The sequence below is a fragment of the Grampus griseus genome (assembly GCF_964374135.1).
Source record: "Grampus griseus genome assembly, chromosome: X".
Taxonomy (NCBI): domain Eukaryota; kingdom Metazoa; phylum Chordata; class Mammalia; order Artiodactyla; family Delphinidae; genus Grampus; species Grampus griseus.
In genome coordinates this window covers 41,824,861-41,831,388 of record NC_138999.1, presented here as the reverse complement: position 1 = coordinate 41,831,388, position 6,528 = coordinate 41,824,861, and positions in this window count along the sequence as shown.

Below are 6,528 nucleotides of genomic sequence, written 5' to 3'. Positions count from 1 at the left end.
CAGAGAAAATCTTGAGTAATGTTTACAAGTTCAGATTCAACAGGCTACATTCTCTGATCACAGTAAAACCATAATTACAAAGAAAGAAAGAAAAGATAACCAAACTACTTTAACCAGTTAGAAACTAAGAAACGTTCCTCAATAGCTAGGATCAAAGTGAGAAATCAATTCTGAAGTTGCACCTTTCACACCAGAGTTTATGAGACACAGCTACATTTAGAAAAAAGTGTAGAGTCTCAAATCCTTTACTATTAAAAAAAAGACTGGGAAACCAAAAAATAACCGTTAGGAATTTGACTCAAGAAGGTAGAAAAAGAACAAAATGAAGCAAACACATAGAAAAATGAAACACAAAACAAAAAAATCAAGGTGGCAGTTAATAAAAGCTTAAGTACATAAAGCTTAAGTATATAGTAAAAGCTTAAGTACATAAATATAAATTTAGGGAGTATAAATAAAACAAAAAGGTAAGCCTTTCTAATAATTGACTATATGGCTCAGCTCCTGGAAAATCTGATGAAGTTTAAAAGAAAAAAAATACAATACTAGTAATAAAAAAGGAGATATTGCACCAGATACGTAGTGCATTAGAGAACTAATATACTAGTTATCGTGGAATATGAGATATAAGTCTAGAGCAACATACTTAAACATTTAGGTGAAATATGTGAGTCCCCGGGTAAAAATGTAACAGTGAAAATTAATGAAAATATCCCTAAGGGGCCCGTGAATATAAAAAGAATAGGAAGAGTAGTTCAAGTCCATCATTTGAGACATACCACTACCCACAGGCAGCACTGCTTGACACACCTCTACTGGCACAGGAGGCCTGGCTGGGGCTGGCAAAGGCAGATGTGGCAGAGGTCCCAGTCCTCTTCCGGCAACCCTATAGGCTTGAAATGGGCAGAGCCAGCTGGAAAGGGCAGACCCAGGGCAGGGTAGTGGGAGGAGGAGGACAGGACAGGATGGGCAGGTTTGTGGGGGAGACAGATAGACCAGGACTGGACTGGCAGGGGCCAAGGCTGACAGAAAAGGCCGGGACCTCGTGGTATGGTAAAGGGTGGAACAAGGTGAGTGGGGGCAGGGACATAATTGCTATGACACCCTGAACTCTCCTCAGTGTCCCAAAGTGGAATCACCAAGGAGGACTATCCCACACTCACCTATTCCCTCCATTGCAACGTTTCCCCAGCACCTCTGGCCTGGGGAATATTAACAATTATACAGAAGTTGGTCAAGGGACACTGATCAGGTGCCAACTACATATTTGATGGACTGGGATGGGGGACTTAGGAGAACAAGAGTCACTGGCATTCCCTTCATAAGATCACATCTCCGTTGACAGAAGAGGATGCACCGAGCACAGTGGGCATCACAGGCACCCCCAAACGTGCACTGTAGCCCACCCCCCAAGTAAAGCTGCACTGTCACCCACCACCACTGGAGGTTCGGAATTGGGTTTGTGGCCAGAGAGAACAGCTTAGGGGCCACCAGAGGATATTAAAATCTCTTGTTCTAAAGTTTTTAAACAAAACTCTGGATGGTGGGAGATGAGGGCAGGGCAGATCTCCTGGCCCAGATTCAGGAAAGAAAGAGACGGAGGATACAGGAACGGACAGAAAGAGGGGGATTTTGAGGACCACCCCACCTCAAGGAGGCATAGACCGAGACAAGAGACTAAATGGGGAACAGAGAAGCGCAGAGAAACTCTGAGATGCCCTGAGAAAGATGTTAGAGGAACAGGTGTGTGAGGAATTCGTAGAGTGTCTCCCTTGCACAGGGTGTTGAGTACAGGACCTCAGCTGAGCAGAGCTCAGCTGTCTACTCTGGAGCGTAGGTCAGTGGTGAGCGGGTCATGCTGGGTTGTCTGATGAAGCATCAGGGCCAGCAGCCCTGCCCGATTCTTCATGGCTGTGCGCACCTTGTGCTCCTGCTCAACCAGCTCTTCCAGCTTGAGCAACTGTGGGGGGCAAGCATGAGAAGGGGCTTCTAGGATTCCATCCCGCCCCTCGGCCCCACTCAGCCTTGTAACGTACCATGCGCACGCGCTCTAGGTCCACCTCGGCACGTCTCAGCTTCTCCCAGCAGTAGTGGTGATTGCACAAGCGTTTGGGGAGGCAACAGAAATTACCGGTGGGCTCAAAGACGTTTTTCACTAGTGGGCAACCGCACACTTCTTCATCCGGTACCTGTGGGGAAGAATGAAAGATGATGAGGTACGTGAAGGGTGGCATATGGAGGGTGATCAGGCAGGCAGGATGCAAGGAAGAGGGGAATAGAGGGCAGGCAGGAAGGAAGGAGAGGAATGGGGAGTGGTGACCTAGCGGGGGGAAGAGAGGAATTCAGTGATTAGGTAAAGAAGAGGGGGCCAAAGGGGGATGATCAATCATGGAGAATGGAGGAAGAAGTTAAGCAGGGATGTAAGAATGGAGGTGATCAGGCAGGAAGGACGGAAGAACAGAAAGAGATCAAACAGGACGGAGAGGAAGGATGGAGGGGGAGTCTGACAGGGAGAAGTAGATGAATGAGGGTTGGTAAAGCATGGGGGAGGTGAGGAATAAGGCTGGGAGCGTGAAAGGGATGGGGGCTGATCAAACAGGGAAGAAGAAGGGATTTAGGACATGACAAGCAGTGAGAAGGCGATTGGGGAAGTGAGGCAGGGAGAATAAGAATGGAAGGAAGTCAGCAAGTGAGAAGAGAGGAATTGAGGGTAACCATGCAGGGAGGGAGGGGGGATTGTGGGGTGGTCAGGCAGGGGCTAGGAAAAGAAGGGAGATGAGCAAGCAAGGAGGAGGGAAGAATGGGGAATGGTTATGCAGTGAGGAGCAGAGGAACGGAGGCTGGTCAGGCAGAGGGAGAGAGAAATGTTGGGGTGCGGGGTCAGGCAAGGAGATTATGAATAAATAAACAGGCAGGGAGAAAAGTAAAACTAGAAAGTGATTGGGCAGTGAGGAGGGGGGTGTAGGGGAGGTCAGGAAAGGAGGAGGGGATACATAGGGATTGGTCAGGAGGCATGAAGGCAGTCAGGCAGAAGGAAGAAGGAATAGGAGGCAATCAAGCACTGGAGGACGAGAGGAAGGTGGTCAGGTAGGGAGAAGGGGAGGAATGGAGGGCGATGAGGTAGAGAAAGAAAAGTCTCACCTTGGGGTCCTTCGAGTGCTCAGGGCATAACACCTGGAGTCGCTTACAGTAGCTCTTACTCCGTGGGTCGTAAACATCACAGAAGAGCCTTGCGGCTCTGGGGAGAGGTGAAAGTGAGGTGCTAAGGGTCAGGAGGAGGCTGGTCCCACCCTGAACCCTGCCCACACTTTGTCCCCAACCCCACCTATACCCTGCCGCTAATCTGCCCACCTCTGTCTCTGAGCCTACCCACATCCTGCCCTTGATCTTGCACACCCTGCTCCTGACCTTGTCCACATCGTGCCTTTGACCCTGAGCAGCACTCACACTCACCCCTCAATGCGAGTGGGGTACATGGACGTGAAGGGCGATTTGCGCTCATACTGGGGAAAAAAGAGTACAAATGGGAGGAACTATAGACACACACTGCGTAACCTCCCATGAAAAAGCCCCAAACAACACATTTGCTCCCTGTGGACGCTACGCTCCTGTCTGCTCAGCCGATGTCCCCCCCTCACCAGTGGCTGATGCCCAAATCTTGGCCCCTTTACTGGGGGTGGAAGAAAAGCACAAATGGGTAGAGCCATGGATGTGTGTTGTATTGTCTTCTACAACAAATACCCGGGCACCAAACCTGCCCCCCTCCTCATGGACCCCACCCAGCCAAAAACACCCTTGCCCCATCTTCCCCCAGCCAATGCTCCAACCTTGGCGAAGCAGCGCTCCATGTGGCGCAGGGCAACCTGCGTATTGATGGGTTGCCCGCAGGAGACACAGAAGATCTGCAGGTTGACGCTGTTCCTGCCATGCTTGTCACTCTGCATAGGACAGTAGAAGGGCCAGTAAAGCAGTGCAGGGTGGGGACGGCAGGGCAAGATATCAGGCACCTTTCTGCTCCACCCCACCCATTCCCACTCACCTCTTCATCTTTGCACACAGCCTGCTGCTTGCCACGCTGAATGATGGCCTCAAGTTCATGGAAATGGCACTCTAAGTCCTTCAGGCGGGTGTGGGTGTCCTGCTGCTCACGGTGGATGCGCTCGAGCATTTTCTTGCCATGCTCCTCAGCAATGCAAGGGCTCTTCTGCCACTGCTGGATGCGCTTGGGCAGGATCGCATAGATGCGGCTGGAAGGGGAGACAGCAAGAATGGAATGCGTATGTGGGGGCATCAAAATAAGAAGAAATGGATGAGTGGCCGAATGGTGGATGTTTAGGATAATGAATGGTAGATGAGTGAATGTTGGTGAATGCGTGCTTGGATGGTGGATGGTTGGGTGCATGGCTAGACAGCTGGGTGGGCAAGTGACTGTTGAGGGTGAATGAGTGGGTTGGTGGATGGAATGTGGATGGGTGGTTCAGCGGGTCGGTGGATGTAAGGGTGGATGGATAGGTGGATGAGTGGACGAATGGTGGAGGATGCATAGGTAGCGGGGTAGATGGACTTACAGCTGGCATAGATCATGCCCTACTTTATTCCCTGTTGCTTAACCTCCAGGTGCACTCACGCAGCTGCCAGCTTCATGCCACAGTCGTCCGAGCAGTACTTGGAGCCTGGCCGGGTGGGGTGCACACAGTCAGGCCCCAGGCACTGCCGCAGTGAGGCTGGGTGCTCGGCACCTGACTGCTCTGGGTCTTCTGACTTTTCCATGAGCTTCTGCTGCTTCTCCTTCTGTGAGACAAGAGTGGTCAAAGCAGGGGCAGGGGAATCAGTGTCAGCCCCCTAACCCTGTACTACTACCTTGCATTCTGCCCCCAACCTCTGCCTCCATGCCCCCCATTCCACCATTTCTGTCACCTTCCACTCCACTTTTTTCTTCAAATTCTTCCTTTTCTTCGTATCCATTGCCTGCTTCTGCAGTGCAGAATCTAGGAATGGGAAGTCCTCAGTGTCATTCATCCAGGGCTGTAGGCGAGAAAAATGCTGACAGGTCTCCCCAATTTGTTTCTTAAATGACCTCTGGACACTCCGTGCCGCCTCTCTCTTCATTGGTGAGCCTCCCTGCCTTCAATGTCCTTACCCTTCCACGCAGGGGCCCTGCCATACACTCATCAGGCTTTGATTGTCAAGAATCTCGTATATAAAAGTCCTGGTATAAGCTTCAGTACTGAGGCAGGTCCTTTTCAGACAACAGCTGGTGTATGGCCTCCTTTCCTGCCGATGGCATTGCCCCCACCTGGTACTTCTGGGACAGCTCAGACTTCTGTAGTTGAGGCAGGTGTGATCGAGTGAGCAGTTGTCAGGGGGACTATGGCAAAGTCTCTGAGAGTATCACAGTTAAGAACTGACGGGCAGACCCTCGCACCAGCTCCATTCCCCCAACCACCCTGTGTCCTAGATTCACCAGAGACCAGGGATTATAAGTAGCGCTCCTGTGCTGATGGAAGGAGGGCTCTGGGTCAGCACTAAGTGGGTGGGGATGGGCTCACCCTGCCCCAACACTCCTGGCCTCACCCTCTGGCCACTGTGGCTGGGGCCCACAGCACCTGCCTGGATGCACTAGGTCTTGCCTGCCTGGGAATGACTGGCACCACCTGGCCCTGCTTGCCCACCTTATCCAGACACACTTGGCTAGTCCATCTGGCTGCATCTTGCCCAGTCGAATTCATAAGGCCCTGCATATCCACCCAGAAAAGCTAGACTCCACCTCCTTACACTTAGAGGGCTCAGCCTGCCTTGTCCACCCTCCAGGACACACCTGCTACCCTGCTTGCCCTACACCATGGTCCCAGACAAGCCTCCTCTGCCCAGCCGGCCCAGCCCCTCAGACATGCTCCGCCCACCTTTCTGTCCCGCCCAGTCTGCCTAGTCTCTCCAGGCTCCACATGCCTGACTCTGCCTTCTTGGACACACTCTGTCTTGCCTTAAGGCTCCCAGCCCTGTGGGTCCCATGCGCTGCCAGGCCCTGCCCGCCTCCCAGACTCTCAGCCTCATATACCCCTCCCCACTTCCTGTACATACTCTGCTCTGCCTTACCTCTCACATGCTGAGCCATGCCAAGCCCTGCCCCCTCCCCCACTTGCACGTGCCACGCTGTGCGCTGTCTGCCCTGACTCACTCACCTAGAATAATTTGACAGTCTTTATTCTGAAAACTACTCCTACCTGAACCCAGTAACGCCTGCTAAAATATATAAATATACAAATGTTTTTAAATGTTTGCGTGCATTTGCACACACACGCAAATCATTACTCTCAAAGATTAAAAGAGCAAGCACACACACAAAGAATACACACGTTTTGGTTAAGACAGTTATCAACCAGAGAACACATACTAGTTTCGAGCTACAGATGCAATATTAATAAAAACTCACCCTGGCCTTAGTCTTAAAGGAAGTCTGAACACTTTCCAATGAATAAGCATCACACAGGGCACAGAGAAGTCGCGTTAGAAACAAAAGCCTTAACT